The sequence below is a fragment of the Cinclus cinclus genome, chromosome 14 (genome assembly GCF_963662255.1).
Source record: "Cinclus cinclus chromosome 14, bCinCin1.1, whole genome shotgun sequence".
Lineage (NCBI taxonomy): Eukaryota > Metazoa > Chordata > Aves > Passeriformes > Cinclidae > Cinclus > Cinclus cinclus.
In genome coordinates this window covers 16518809-16535923 of record NC_085059.1, presented here as the reverse complement: position 1 = coordinate 16535923, position 17115 = coordinate 16518809, and the positions used below count along the sequence as shown (strand labels likewise).

Sequence of the window (17115 nt, the reverse complement as noted above, 5' to 3'; positions counted from 1 at the left end):
AGAAAAAAAAAAAGGGGGGGGGGGAAATTCTCCCTGTTTTTTCCTGGACAGTCAGGAGTGAAAAACAGATGGTATTTGGTGTTGTGAAGGAATAAGACAACTTTGATTAGAAGAAGCCAGTGCTGTGGGGTCTCTGCTGGCCCCTTCCCAGTAACTGGAAGGCAAAGACTGAGGGGGTGTCAGCCCATAAACAGAAATGCTGCTCACTTCATTGTCCCTTTTACCCCAGAGGTGAAAGGCCACTTCCATTCGCCTACAGCAACCCTGCCTTTTTGGTTTTGCTGTTATCTACATATTCACCACTGAAACGATGAGCTGGAAAGTTCCCATTAAATGATGCCAACAAAAACTCTCCACTCACAGCTAACGCTTGGCTGCACACATTCCCTCTTATTTCCAAACATTTTCAGTATGTTTTAGCTTCCCTTCATTAGACATTCATAATTATTTGCAGCACATCTAAACCTGTGCAATGGGTTTGTGCTTCCAAATACAGTCCCCTGGCTGCAAAAAATCAGCATGACAGCACTAGAAAGAAAGTAGAATTTTTGTCAGTCAGGAGGCAGAGCTCAGGAAGAGGATGAGGCTCACACCATCATGATTTGAGTTAGTGACTTTCACCAGGCAGCAATTTGGTTGTTAACAAAATCCTAGGTACTTCTTACAGATCAGCCCTCAGTTAACTATTAAACCAGTCAGGAATTGTGACGCTGAATTTTTTAATAAAAATGTACAAAGGGGAGACTTCTGGTACCTTAACTGAAAACTTGAGCAGCCAAAAGGGTTTTTCTGGTCTCAAGAGACACTGTTAGAGAGAAAAGTATCTCTGTAACACCTCACACCTGCTACTGTTGTGGCTTTGCAAGGCTGTTTCCATCACACCCTTCAATACACTTTGGACTAAACAAAGGCTTCATCGAGGAAAGTTATGCCAAATGATCATTTCTTTAGCTCAGCCCCAACAAATTTGTCAGGGCTTTCCAAAACCCTCCCTCTTTCAGACTCTTTCATACATCCTGAAGGGCTCCCTAAGGAAGGGCATCTCCAGCACTTAGACTGGGCTTGGACTTCCAGCAACTGCCTCTGTGATCCTTAAAACAGAGGTTGTCCAGAGCTGCTCCTTCAGGTAACTACATTTCCAGGGCTGCCTGGTGCCTGTCAAGATCCCCCCCTTCCATGTACCAGGCCAGTTTTTGAGGATCATTATGAAGTAAATAAATATGTCATCCTGAAGGATGAAAATATAAAAAGCTGCAGCTCCTCTAAACCTGAATGTTACCAAGGCACCACTACAGTGGAACACAAAAATGTTGTTCCCTGACTGCAGAGGGGACATGGGTGACTTCCCCACCACACACATAAATCTTTATCAGCCTGGATGCGCAATTAAGCTAAACATTCCTCCAACAAAAGGTTAAAAAATTACTCCTTGGGTGGTGTCACAGCTGAAAGCAGAGCAGTAAAGGCTCCAGAGCATCCTGAGTGATCAGTCCCATGAGAGACATTCCCCAGTAAAGCTTTGTTCTGGCAGCATTCCCACTATTTGAGGAAGGAGACACACAGCTGGATGTAAAGCTTGCAATGCAGAACTGCCTTAACTACATGGCAGGAGGATGGCAGTTCATAATTAATTTTCCACATCAACTGTTGGCTGCCCTCCTCTTCCTCTCTGCTAGGCTGCAAACTGTCAGTGGATACTTATCCAGAAAGCAGGCCTGCCACAGAGCAAAAAGCATGATTATTATTAGCTAGTATTTTACAGGGCATGCTAGCCAAAAATCAGAGGCCGGTGAGCCTGGGCAGAGTGAGAGCAGTACCTGTTCCTGTACCAAAGGCAGCCCTGCCAGAAGCTGCTTATCCTCTGGGAGATGCAAAACCAAAGGGAATAGAAAAGCAGGATGAAGAAAGCAAAACAGAGAGAAGAAGGTTGCAAGGAGACAGAGAAAATCTGTTCTCAGAGAAAGGTTTTGAGCCAGCTAATTTCAAAACATCTGCAGCCCAAAGAAGCATAGGCCCTTTTCCACCCTGGCTGGGCTCTGCCTAAGACACAGCCTGTGGGCTGCCAAGCAGCAGCTCTGCAGAGGTCAAGGGGCTCCAAACTGCTTTGTCTTCTGAGAGAAAGAGCATGTGCTCCACTCAGAGCCAGCATTTCCCTCTCCTCAGTCTCCAGATCTCTGCATGGCCAGAGTGCAGTTATTACAAGGAGCTGCTGCTCCTCGCAGGGGAAAGGTCTCCAGAAGAAAACAAACTCCAACTTCATCACGCTCTCTGAAGCACCACTACAAACATCAGAGGGCAGAAGGCTGAGCCACAGGCTGCCAGCCCAGGAGCAAGGCCATTTGTATGACTTCAGACAGACCCACTGACTTCTCAGTACTTCAGGAGACCTGGAAAAGACTATTATATTACTGTTCTGTGATTGGTATCTTAAGAATCTCATGTTGGTTTTGGAGTTTCTTATTTTCTTTAGAAATTCAACTCGGTTCTGCCACTGCTATCACCTTCTTAATTCATTTTACAACAAGATACTTGTTATCAGGAATTGTGCTTTGATATGTGTCAGGTTGATGGATTCAGTAAAAGGCCTGTCAGGAGAAGCTGAGTGAATGGGGCTGCAGAAGTGGCGTCATCAAGGGAATTGATACCTTAACAGCCAGTCTGCTGATCTTGCAACAAAAAACATGCAAATATGATAGCTGTTTTATTTCCTCACCCTGCAGAACAGTCCAGAGGAACACTGGAAGACATTTGCATAAAAGTTACTCATGCAAACAAGCTCAGCCTGCTCACTGATTAACAAACATATGTAAAACACGATCCTGCATGCTGTCCTCTTGTCCTGTTTGGTTGTGCAAATCCAGGGGAATAAAGGCTTTAATCAAAATATAGCTTCTAATTTAATTTCGAGAATTCAAGCAACAATCTCATGATGTTCCAACAAAAATTTTCTCTCAACTATGTTGGAGGACAATTTTACTGACAAATTTTCAGACCTGTACCCTTCACCAAAGACCCTGAGAAGATGCATTAGGGTCTTACTGTGAGAGCCAAACCCACAGGCATATAAAATCAAAGGGTTTTTTCCTGATTTAATAAATGAAATAATTTAAGAAACAAGAAAAATTTGAAGAAAGAAATACTAAGTTTTTATCAGACATAATAAAATGAATGAGAGAGGGAGACCTGCCCACTGCTCTGCTGCAGGTCAAGCAGGGCTTGAAGTCTCTGCTTCACCTGATCTGAGCATCAGAGCTGCAACACCACCCCTGCACTGGCCTGGAGCACAAAAAGATTTTTTTTTTAACTGGAACTGATTCACAGAACATCTGGAAAAGGTAAAACATGTGATGTTGAGATTCAACTTTTAGAAAAGAGGAATAATAATATTACTAGTCTAAACAAAGCAAAGGGAAAATTTCCATAGCAATTAATCTAGAAAAGGTGAATTACACTGAGGATTTATGTTCATGTAATGAAGACAATTAATTGCTATGAGAGCCATAAAACACATTAAATGAACAGGTTTTTTTCCAATTCAACTTGCAAGATAAAATTTATTAACTATGTTTAATGGCTACTTAAAAATTTCTCTTACATATTTATTAAATGTGCCTTTTCAGCCGAACAGAGCATTTTACTAACCGGATTCTACTAATCTAAAAATGAGCAATTTTAGGAAAAAAACTATTGCTCTGCAGATCCATTTAAACTAATTCCTCATACAATAAGATTACCATCAGCACAATTTCATAAATGTTGCTAAAAGGGAAATCTGCTCGTCTCACGCGAGCACTCTGCCGCAAAGATGAATGAATTCAGCTCACATTATTTGAACAGATGTTTCAGTTTTCAGTAGAGATAGGGAGGGAAACGTTGTTGTCATTAAGTGTTACTTTAACCACTTAATTAAAACCCTCTCTACTTGGGAGAGCAGGACACATGGAAGAAACTGGATTAGGTGGGAGCAGCGACCTCAGAAAGATCCACATCCAAATCCTCTGCCCAGCCAGGGTTGTGTGCCTCCAGCTGCAGACATCAGATGCAGCTTGTACACTCAGACTGCCTGAAAACCAGGAACAGATGTTTGCCACTTAAAAGTGACCTAGAATTGACTGTGTTTCTTATTCACCACTTACGAAATGGGGATAAGTAGCACTTCTGTCTTACAAGGGTGGTATGGGAACAGATAAAAGTTGATGGAAGTCAAGTACTCTGGTGATCACGAGTCCCCAAGATGAAGAGAATCAATACAGAAAGGCCTAATCTACTTAAGTGAGCAACAGTTTGGCACAACCTTCCCAGCCTGCAATGTTCTTCTTACAGATGGAGTTTCCTTAAGCATGAGATTTTAAATAGCAACCAAGTTTTAGAGCTGATGGCCACAAAGTAAAATGCAAAAGTAAAATCAAAGTCCAGAATTTAATGCCTTAATAATTTCACACTAATCAATTGTACAGACTTCAGAGTGAGAGTTGGACTGGCCCAGGAATGACAGGAGAGCTCATTTACTATCCCCCTGCCCAAGGCAGGAGCAGCTCCACAGTCACACCAGCAACCAACTTCTCAGGAGCAGATCCTCACCCACCCTGGGTACACAGCAAAACTCACACCCTCACTGCAAGGAAGATTTACAGATTTCAACTCAGAAATCTCAAAAACAAACAAGGAATAAAAAAAAATGCTGTGATTTCTACATTCTAACAGTGCCAAATTCTTCTCTGCGAGAGTCAAGAAGCTCTCTTGATTATGAAATACCTCTCCTACAACCTTCCCTTTTAAGTGTTATAATCACAAGAGCAGTAGCTTGGAAATAAACAGAAGTGAAGAGGATAATAAAGGCAGAAGCAATGTTTAACAAGCTCTTCTTCCAGAAACCAGAGCAGGCAGACAAGCAGAGCTGTGCTGTAATGACAGGAACCTCACCTTGGCAACCGTGTTGTTTGCTTGAAATTCCTGTACAAATTAACAGCACATGCTGTGGTTGGAACAGACCTTTCTTGACCCTCAACATTTAAAAGTTAAGCACCCAATTTAAGCTATTCCAACCAACTTTTCCCTGCAATTGCCAGAAACTGGCAGAGCTCTGCTGGAGCATAAGAGTTTGAGCCCACAATTTCCAGAGCTAACATGACAAGTGCAACCAGATCAAAAGCAGGAGAACTAATGTACATTCACCTGCATTGTGGTTTATTTTAGAGGCTTTTAAGAAAGTCTTGACTTCTTCTCCCTGCTCCTCCACTAACACCAAGCACAGGTGTTACATTGCTGCTGTACTTTTCTCAACAAGATTATAGTGCTGGTTCAGTCATATAAAGGAAGTCAATACCCATGTGCTAAATGAAAAAGGATAATATCTGATACCACTCTACTGAGACCTAGGAACCATTGCTTTAAATCTGCTGTCTTTTTTTTTTTTTTAATCAGAAAACTTTGCCTTCACAGAAATAACTTGACTTAGGTAAAAGAAGCCATAGAATCATAAAATCTCATCTAACACAATCTTCATCAATGATATGTCCTGGCCTTCAGTTCTTGTTAGAAAATGGTTGCATATTGCCTTGCTACAGTCCAGCACAGCCAGGGCAACATTTGGGTGGGTATGAGAACACGCACACAGGCAAAAATTTTAAGTGCTGCACAACAAATACAATACAGGGAATACAGCTATACAGGAAACTGGTACTGGCATTTCCATCCTTTGCAAACAGTGAGAATATACAAAGCACAAAAGAAAGCACAGGGCTGAATTATAAATGGGCTACTTCATCTCCTTTTTTTCCCCCATCTCTGACCCTCAGAACTACAGTCATTAGTGAAACACAGCAAGTGGGATTTTTCAAAATGTGGATTCCAATCACCAAGTATCCATCACCAGCAGCAACACACAACCATCAGCAAGCATTTGGTTCAATAAAGAACTTCACATAAACAGACACCCTCTCAAGCCCAAGACAATAAAAACACTTCACTCTTGGTGAATGCTTTCTAAATTCAGGGAGAGCAGAGCTTATTTACAGACACAGTATGAACATGGCACGAATACAGCAATAAACTCAAAGGCTGCTAATGCTCTGTTTTCCCCATATGTAGACATTTAGAAAAGAGCAAAAATCCAGGAGCAGGGGAAAAAATACATACCTTACCAAACCTGACTGTTGGACACGACTCGTTTCAGAGCAACATTGGGGTGAAGGTAAGTTCCTCAGGCCACCAACCACAACTCCTTTCTGAGCCCCCCAGAGGGTCCAGCTCTCCCTTGCCCGTGTCCCTGAGGAAGATGCAGTGTCCTCCTGTATTTCAGAGCCTCAGCTGCAGAAGATGCTGCTCAGAAAAAGAAAAGAGAAGAAGGTGTGGCATTAAATTCTAGGGTCAGTTGTTTGGCAGATTCAGAGCAGAACACAAGACAACATTGGATAGGAATGAAATGTCAAGGCAGGACAGAGAGTCTGTGACAATCCATCATGTGTGGCACCTTCAGAGGGCAATCATTGAATTCAAGAACTGTGGTGGAAAGCTATTCTTGCTTTACAGTACTTTTATAGTGTCCCTAGACCAGGAAATGAGTGACAGGCTGGCTGCTTTTTATTCCAGTCCAATATTGTAACACAAAAGTAAGTAATGCACTTCTCCATAGGGAATATTTTAATTCATTATGGCATTTCTGAGGAATAACAGGACTTTCATATTAAAAGCAGAGACATCACCTCAGTCTTAATACTCTGCATGGTAAAATGGCCCTTACTCAAGAAATTCAAAGCTTAGGAGCTCACAGCATGGGAAGTCATGACTGCCAGCCCAACACGCTGCAGTTCCCAAAGCTCTGCCTCCAACACAATTGTCAGAGACAAGTAAATGTCCCGGGGCTTTCTGGGAGCAGGGGGCTCAGCATCATCACGTTTTCTAGCCCACTGTCACTGTTAGATGTGCTCAGAGTTTCTAAGAAGAAACAGACCCTGACACTGAGCAGGGATGTGGGGCCTCACTGCAGACACCAGGTGAGAGACAGTGATGGAGGAGACCACCAGCAGCAGCACTGCCAGCAAGCAGAAACCTCAGGGCAGCACTGAGAAGTGCAAATGCTCATCCCTAATCCCTGGCAGATGGGAAACGCTCAAAGGATCATCCTTCCCCCACCCTGATAATACAGCCTGTGACACAGCAGCACAAAACAGGTGAGGACTGAGGAAAGAGCAGGATCTGAGCTCCCTATGTCAGATATTTCCATAGCTCACATCCTTAAACCACACCCAGGGATGCTTTTCTAAGATTAACTCAGCAGCCACAAAGATACTCTAACTTTGCCCAGGAATTTTATAAAAAGCAAAGGGAAAAAACACCAGAGATATACAAGAGGTTTCCCTCAGAGGAGAAAGCCTGTGGCAGCTCAAAGTACCACAAAATCCCATTACACCTTCACAAGAAACCCTGAACCCATGAACAGGTTACACCTATCTGGAAAACACATTAGGTTTTGGGCTTGCAAGAAGGAAGATTTCAGCAACCAGCACGTGAAACTGTGCATACTGGAAGTTAGCATCATAGTGCTTTTCATAAATATATATATACACACACACACATAAATGTACATAATGGGTTTTTTTTCTTTTTTGGCTGAAGTCCACACATAGTCACACAGATCAGAACAATCAAATAAATTTACTTTTATTTAGCACTAATTACTTTACTGGACCTCATATGTTACATACACCCCTAAAGGCTCCACACTTTGTGGGACACCCCACAACAGGAGTCAGGGTGGCAGACCTCAGCCCTGTGATTGTTGCACACATTTGCAGAATTCCTGCCTCTCTTGAACTCAGACATGTAGGACATAAGTGGACCTTCAAAGATCCTGTCCTCTTCCAGGCCAACCATGAAAAATCAGACTGCCAGCTGAAATGGCTGCTGAGTGACTAATGGGCACAGGAATGGCTGATGCTGCACTAGTTTGATCTGCAGGCAGCACTAAGACCTAATTCTACTGCTTTTGAGGGATTTTATCTCTGGAGACCACAGCTACAATAACTTTTTCATATCTACTCATAAATTGTGACACAGAATAGTCACTAAAGAAAATCAGTGCTACATTTTTGTGCATTAACCAGAGCATCAGCTGAGACGGGGAAGTAACAGCAATAGGACCAGATCATCACTGCAACCTGAGTGCAGGGGCCTGGGCTCAGGCTGGGAAAGGTGGGGTTGTGAAAGTTCCTGTTTAGTACAGTTTGCCAGTGAATGGGCAGCAATGTGAAGGAGAAGAAGTGATCGGAGGTGTGGATATGGAGGTGAAAACAACTTTAATCAGGACAAAATGCAATGATTGTCACAATTCCCATCACTCATGATATAACCGAGATGGGGCAACTTAATGAATTTAAATCAATTGCCAGGTTTCCAGTGAGCAGCAAAGTGTAGATGCTCCAGTCTGAAGGCAATGTGCTTCCTCCACACTCTGCTGATGTGCATCACACCATACAGAGGCAGGGAGCTAGGCCAGGAACCATCCTAGTCAGCAGCAGAGTAAAAAGCTACAAAAGATAAATGCATGGAAACCCTCACAAGCTATAATTTGTGTTGGCTCAGAACCACACAGGGGGAAAAAAGAAGAAAAAATATAATTTTAATGAATAAAGAATGTATGCCCAAACCTGCAGTTTTGCAGAAAAACCCCTTCACATTCAGTAGGTGAGTTCTGATTTGATGGTCAGTGTCCAGCTGGGTTCCCTCACACTCACAGACCCTGGAGAGCCCATCACAGAGCTGCCAAGATGCTGCTTGGACCTCCTTGGCTTTGGGCAGTTCTTGCCCAGCCCAGAGCCTCGGGAGCATCCTGCAGCTGCTGAGAGAGATCAGGATGCCCAGGGAAGCTGTGACTGCCTCTGGGTCCCTGGAAGTGCCCAAGGCCAGGCTGGACAGGGCTTGGAGCAACCTGGGACAGTGGAAAGTGTCCCTGCTCATGGCAGGGGGTGGGACTGGATGGTCTGCAAGATCCTCTCCAACCCAAATCCATGTGATCCCTGACACAAATATCATCCATTTCAGCCTGAACCTGTCGTAGGAGCCACCACTGTTCCTATCCGAAACAAAATCAACTCTGAACTTGCAAAAAATGGCCCATGCCCTAGAAATCCCACCATTTTGTTGGGTTGTTTCTAAGTTGCTGTGCTCCCCCACCCGTCTTTGATCAGAGGGAACACGCCAACAAACTGCAAATTACTTTTATTATCCCACCACTTCAGATTTTTACATTCAGTTAACATAGTTAAGTGGTATCAGATCCATCTTCCACTCACAAAAACCGGCATATGGATGTTCTCATTAATCAGAACAGGCAGGCAAGACATTTTTCCAGTAAAAAGAGAGAATTTCCCTTGGAGCAATCTCAGTCCTTTGCTGATGGAAAGCATGAATTATACAAAATAACTATATACTTTAGACGTAACAAATAAGCTCAAATATTACATTTGAAGATACCATTTCTATCTCGGGATGTTTCCAGGCCACAAATCAATGAAGTCTGGGAGACTCTCTGTCTCCCAGGAAGCCTTGCTGTACCTTTGCCCTGTTCTTAATTCTTGTCTTTAGGCATCAACTATTGATCCCTGTCAGGGTGAGGACAGGAGCTGGCTGGACCCTCCTCTGACCCAGCACACTCATCCTTATATTTGAGTGCCATAAACCTTAAGGTGCAGCTTGGGCCTTGTGGCAACATTGATGAGCATTTGCAACTTCAGCAATGGCAAAAAAGAGATATCTAGAAGCTGAAGAACACATCTGCAAGCAGTGCAATATTTCAGTGTAGTAGATATTCAAATTAGTATTAGTTTGTCTCATCAAAAATTAATTACAATCTACCTAACTGCAATTGAATAAATTATTTGGTGTCGGAAAGATTCAATATTTAAAGTGTCTGGTGACTGAAAAATAATTGAAAACATAGCTCCTTGCTTAAATATTAAATTTCTTTTATTCTTATTGCTAGCATGGCCATTAAGAAATCAGAATTCCATATGTGTGTGCACTCATGTAAATGTGTATTACATATATGGAACATATATATGTATATTCTTCTGACTTCCCTTTTTCCCTAAAATTAAACCTGGGTAAATGTTTTCAATTAATGCAGAAGAGTTCCACTGGCAGAGCCAGAAGAAAGGCTGTGAAACCTTTATTCACATAAACCTTTATGTGAAACCAAGGGAAAACACATTTTTACTGCTAAGTATTTAGCAAGGTCACCTGCCTCTGCAAACAGAGCAAAAGAGATCCCCCAGCAGCCTCTGAACACAGCAGGGGATTACACCAATTCATTAGCAGGTATATCTTCTAATTACATGAGTCCCACACAGCTGAGCAGAGAACAACTGCTGCTTTCTGCCTGTTCCTCGGGATCAAGCTCAGAGATTCCTGCTGAGCTCCAGGACAGCATCAGCACGACCCCAGCACAGGCTCCAGCTCCAGGGCAAGCTCTCCTTATCCCAAAGGATGGCCCTGACTCCTCACAGCTGCAGTCCTGGGGGAAGCTGTGGGAGTGACAGCTCACCCCGTCAGCTCCATCTCTGGTAAAGATCTCACATTCATTTACTGCAAAAGGTGACACGGGTGAAGAAGGAAGTAAAATGAGACTTTGAATCCCTCCTTCCAGAAGGCTAATGGTAAAAAATTGGTAGCAATGCAACTCTGGCACGTTTCCAACTCTAACACTTAGAGTGTTGCCCACAGCCGTGTCCCAGAGACACTTTATCATTCACCATGCTCAGTGCAAAATATAAATAAAGCAGAAGTCATCAGTACTACTGGCACTCAGCTGTTTGAAGGCTCTTTTCTTTTTTTTTTTTCCCCTGCCAACAAAACAAATAGTGAAATAGGAGAGCTGCAATTCAAGTGACAACACCCACCATTAGAAATTTGGTGGGAGCTGGTGGCATGATGGGAAATGAACTAAATTAAAGAATGTGGGCAATAATAAAATGAAGAACATGTTGACTGAGATTAATACAACAGAATACTGTGATGCTGCTGAAGATCAACATTGATTTTTGTTATCCAAGTACAAACTAATGGTATCCAAGAAAAAGGAAATGAGTGGTTAATCACCCTTGTTGAAGGAACTATTCCCATCCTAATAGCATCAATGAGGTTCAAGAGTGTAATTAATATCTTGCTGTGTTAGAAAATGCTAGGACACTGCACAGGTTTTGCTGCTTTGCACAGAAGTAAATACTTTCTGAAAATGAACCCAAGAAATGCCATGGAAATACTTCCAGTTTGAAAAAAATATAAACTCCTTTCTTTAGAGGCATTTGGTTTTAACCAAAGCTGCTTCTGAAGTTCAAAAGCATTAAGTTGCAGGTTACTGTCTAACTCTCCAGATGCCAACACTGCATTACACTATTAAGTGTTTTTATTATTATTACTCCTACTATTACAGTCTGCTTAGACTATAAAATAAGATCTCTTGGGCTCCTTAGACTCAGACATTTACATCTGCCCTTGCACTGAAGCTCTTTCAGGAGATTGTTACTTCTACCAGTTCAATTGGAAGCAATGATGAAGTTACTGCAATGCATATGAGCTTGTCAAATAATGCTTTAAAGGGTTGGAACCACATTTGTGTGGGGGGGGGAAAAGCAATGCTGAACTCACTTCAGACATGAGTAGCAACCAGCTTCCATTCAACCAGACAGATCATCAAAATAATTGAGTAATGAAATGAACCCAGTTCTCCCAACAAGAGCTGACAGGTTTGTACCAGAGGCAGCTGTGTGATACAACCTTCACTGATGGAACAATACCTAAGTGCCTTTTACTCTAACCTCAAATGGGAATCTAACAAGGAAACAATCCTGTCACTCATCTTAGTGTCACAGTTAAGGTACAGATCTCACTTTCAGTTACTGGTTCAAGCAGGTCTCTTCATCACAAATATGAAACTATTTTCTCCAGCCCCAAGTGCATGGCATCAACATTAACTTCTCTCCCAGCTCACTAAAAAGCTTAATTTCCAAATTTAGGATGGCAGTGTCCTTAACTCATTGATAAGGCAAAGTCAGTGCCTTTCTTTTTCCTTTGTTCTCTTCATCCCTTTTACAATGAGGCAGGGACAGATGTTTTGCAAAAGCTGGGGCAGGTTATCACTTTTCCAGCTTCTCCCCCTCCTCCTGTGGCTCAGGTACCCACACACCTTTGCCAGGGTGTTCCCATGGAAAGGGCTCCACTCTGCAGCCACAGCACTGCAGGGGTGGGACGGGCTGGGAAAACCTCAGCTGACCCAAGGAAAACGAAATTTATCAACCTGGGCAACAACACAGAATGATGCTAACCAGAGAAAAAACATTTTTTGATGCATCCCAACAAAAACTTCTACCCAAGCAAAGTAAGTGCCCTGAAACTATTCTGGGATGCATTTTCTATGTTCTGTAATTCAAGTACATTCCAGGTTGAAGAATGCTGTTTATTACTGGAAGGTCCCAATATCTTTCCATCTCTTTACCACAGCTGACAGCACATAAGTGGATTCTATTGCAGGATCAGGACATTAGAGCATAAGCTTTTTATACACATGCTATACTTCTCTATCAAAGGTATTAACTTGACCACTATTGACTTTAATCTCATTTGAGCTCAGTGTATTTCTATTTTGCCACCCAAAACTGACTTCTCTGTATCGTCTTCAGATCTTCAGATGTCCTTTTGCCTTTTTAATTTTTTCGCCCTTTTTTTCCTTTTCCTTTTTTTTAAAAAAAAAATTAATTTGGTTTAGTTCAGGGACTCTCTCTTTGGAACACTTCAGATAAAACTTTCCCAATCTTTCTGGCACTGGCTGCACTCCACTCTCACTGGAATCAGTGAGATTTACGATGGGCTTGCATTGAAAATGATCAGAAGCAACAACTGCCTTTGCTGACCTGGTCTGTCACTGCTCCCAGATTTTTATGTTACTGCCACTTTTAACCCATATCCTGTTGGAAAATTAATAAGGAAATGCATACACCTCCACCTACTATTCAGTGCCATTGCTAAGAAAACCTTTCATCCTTTGCTTAAGTTACTTATCTCTAAAGTTGTTTAACTCTGTAATGTTATTGTTTATCTCTGTGGAACATACTGGGATAAGCTGGTACTCCAAATGTTAGAGAAAATACAAGTATATTGGATTCTGTGGCACCTGGAGGACACACAGCTGTCAGCAAGTGTCAAACCAGAATCTGACCAAAGTTTTCCATTATAAATTCAGATAATTATTTTTAAACTGTTGATTTTAAAAGCCACACACAGCATCAAACTCTGCTGCATTTCCCGAGAATGTGTTTCTCCTCTGATGATTTCAGCCAACTTTAGTTGTTTTAGGAAAAACAATTGTGTTTTGGCCATTTTTCAAACTTTGAAACGTTTGCACAAATTTGTTGTCTACAAAGTCCCACCCATTACTGCAGCTCTTAAAACCCCAGGGAAGGTAAGAGTCAACAAAGCCCATAAATGACACAGAAAGGCCCCTCAGTGCAGAGATCTTGAGAGTGTATAAAATTCAGCGATATTTGAAAAACACCAGCCTGACTTCCAAAATCCTTTTTCCTATGTGGATCATATAATTGAAGAGAAAGAGACTAAATTTGAACTGGTAATCAGCATAGAAGCCTTGTAAAGCCCTAGAGCCTTTAAGTGCTTGAGTTCCAGCAGGAGGACACGAGAGAGGGCACGATGTGACCTGGCGCAGCATCAGGGATGAGAAAAGGGAGAGCAGGCTCTGGGGAGCCAAGAAAAGGCCAGAGCAGACCTGGACTGTGGGAGGATGCTGAAGCTTTCTAGGAAAAGTGTCAGGAGTTTGGAGAAAGTTGATCAAGTTAAAAGGGAACACTTTTTTTTCTCTTTCCAAAAAGGAAAGAGAAGCACTTGCAAACCCCAGAAGCTGTCCTTCCCCTACACAGCCACAATGCACCTGCAATTGCAAATCACAGCTCCCTTAATGTTCTCTCTCCTTTCCAAACACACACACACACACACACACCCCTCTTCAGCCTCCTCATGGGAGAGATCTCATGTTTACTCATGCAAACACCTCCTGCTGCCTGCTCTCAGAGAGAGAAGATTTGCTGGACTCTGACAAAGTCAGCAAATACCTGAAATACTCTAATTCACCCATAAAATAAGGCAGTGTCACAGTGCTTCCGTGGGGAAACGCTTTCTTAAAGTGCTGTAAATCCTAAAGAACGGAACAGAAATACAGCACCTGGCAGAGCCAGCCTGAACAGCAGTGCCTGAACTGCCTTCAGTGCTCAGGTGCCTCAGAGCAATCTTTGATTTGTGCTGAAAACCAAAACAGCTAAAAGGGGACCATGGGAACGTCAGGGAGTTTAGAAGACCCTTGTTACAAAACAGGCTGTATTCTTGTCAGACACAGCTCAAGGCTGCTGACTTCAGGGCCAGACCCCAGCCAGAAATATGTCATTAAACCCAGGCAGAGCTTGGCATGACATGAAAAGACTCATTTAGCCACCACTGGCAAAGAAACCATACAGGGCACCTCAAGCCCATCTAAATCTAGACACAGCTAAAGAATAATAATTAAGTACAGATTAAAACTACTTCTAACAGGGCAGCATATGAGACAGAAATTGGCTTTTTCACTGATAAAAAGTTGTATTTCCTAGAGATGCACACCGACACATAGCAGTGCTTACAGGAGAACTGCCTGTGCCATCAGGTGCTTGCATCACTGCTCTCCCACCCACAGTTCATCACACCAGCACACAATTGTGTCCAAATAAAATATCTTTCCAAATATGAACCCACAGATATCATGCATGAGTTCAGCGTGCTTTTCTTCTTTTTAAAACGCTTCTAAAATTCTAGATAATATTGTTGCCAAAACCCCACTGCAGTTCTGAGTGTATTTAAGCCAACAAATTCAGCTCATAGGTAATTTCTTTTAAGTCCACTAAAGCTTAAACAACTGGATATTGCAAAAAACCCTATAGCTACCTGTCTGCATAGCACTGCAAACAGTTTGAAGATCAGTAAAATAAAATTCATTGACTTGAATTTACCTTTAGTGTAACTTCAGTGGGCCTTTGCCAGGGATAAATTTGCCCACTGGGTTCTGGGACATGAAAGGACTATGAAATCACAGCTTGTAGAAATCTCAATGAGCAGGTTTGGATGTGGGCAAGCCTGTACACGTCTGCAAACCTTCGCCAGTTTGCAAAATGCTGCTCTTAGAAACATTTTGAGGAGCTATAAATAGACTGTTCAGCCCATGATAAATTATAATCTGTGAAGAGTGCAAGACCAGAAATGTCTACTGCTCTGGGTTCTCAGTACAAGCTTTCAGGACTTCTCTGATCAAATTTTCAGACTTCAAGTTTTCATCTGTGTGTGTTCTTGTCTATAGATGAATGTCAGAGTCACTTCTGAGCTTTTCCCATTTATAACAAATTGTAGCCTAAGAGTCAAAAACTGACACCAGTCATACAAAGTGAAATGCTCTTGTGACAACCCCAGTTTAAAAATAAAATAGAGAAAGGCTCAAGACCCTACAGTCTGATGTCCCAAAAACTTCTAATTTTCAGAAGTCATATAGTTTCACTGCATGTCACAAGAAAATTCAGAGATTCTGATGCAACCTCCTGAACCCCAGAGCGAGCCTGAAGTTACAGCCACACACTCTGCTCCTGAGGATCAGCTACTGAAAGGGCTGAATTTCACCAGCTCTGAGCTGCATTCAGAGTAGAAATAGTTGCATGTTCCTAGTAACTCATCTCCTCTTACCAAGAAAAGCTTTTCTGCTCTGATTGCTCACTAAGCTGGAACACCGACATGGGAGGACAACACACACTCCTCACAAAAAGTATAAAACAGCAAGTAGAGAAGGAAAAGTGTGTGATCAAATCTGCAGTCTTGTAAGTCATACTGGAGTTTTTTTTAAGTTAATGACTACAGAGTAATTATTTTCCTTTTCAGATCCATACTGTGCATTGTGCCTTTCCAATCAATCCAAAGAGATGTGACAGCCACTATGCACTGACAGCCATTATACAGTGGCCATTACAATTATACACAGGCAATTATTGCTGGGCCATAGACTCATGGGAAATGTGCTTTTCCCTTCCTATTTCACTGTGAAAGGACAACAAAAAGTAGTTAAAGTGTATATTAATGGGTTTTCAAATAATATACTTGATTACATCTACTGCAGAATATTTTTTTCTTCATGTTTCTATAATGAATCTGACCATGAAAAGCAAATTTATGCCCACAGTTTGTATCATTATAAACTGAACTCATTTGATGTGAAAAACCTACAGTTTAATTGCTTGATTTAGATTTCAGCTGGTAAAATGCATACTGAAACATTACTATTTTAATTATGTTAATTTATAACTGAAAAGCTAAATTTGCAAAGGCAATAGCATTAATTATTTACTTGCCCATTAAAGCTGAATATTTATTACCAGGATAATTGGCTTCATAGGTCTGCCAAAAAAAATTAAAAACAAGTTTATGTACTGACTTACAGAGGAGTGAGTGATACTGTAGCATCTCTCAGCAGGTTGTGTGTTTAATGGATTGCTCTGATATACAGCTCCATTTCTTTCATTTATAGTCTGTTACATTTAATTTTTTCAAAAGATTTAATTTTTTTTCCTTTATAGAGATGCCAGTTGTGACTCAGAGCAAGCTCCTTTACTTCTCTGCAGCCAAAATCCATTGTGCAGTGTAGGGACTTCCACTGGTCTTAATAATTCAAGAAGATTGCACCTGACCTGGTCATCTAAATGCTCACTGAATGTAGGATTACTGGGTAAAATCAACTGAAAAGGAAAACAGTGACCCAAAATAATCCAGCTCACAGCCAGAATGGGAGGGTTTAGGAAAAACCAATAGGGAGGAGTCTCCACCTTTGCTGGTATTTTATCTCCACTTCCATTTGCAAGGTAGCAAATCTATTCAATGCTTACTTATGCACGCATCCTCGAAGTAACACAATTAACTTACTAATGTTTGCAGAACAATTTGTATACTACCTTGATGTAGGATGAAAGGCTCATTTTGATTGCTGTCTAGACACAAATCCTAATTCCATTTGCAACGTCTTTCACCAAGCAGACACCTTCC

The 17115-nt window shown here is 41.8% G+C and overlaps 1 protein-coding gene across 1 annotated transcript in view; it reads right to left on the bottom strand.

Annotated features, from left to right (window-relative positions):
• The window catches only part of SGCD (sarcoglycan delta), a 192042-nt gene extending 185814 nt beyond the window's left edge, over positions 1-6228 (bottom strand). Inside the window, exon 1 of the mRNA XM_062502170.1 lies at positions 6139-6228. The gene's annotated coding sequence lies outside the window, so the exon portion shown is untranslated. The remainder of the gene's footprint in view (positions 1-6138) is intronic.
• Positions 6229-17115: the final 10887 nt, after the last annotated feature.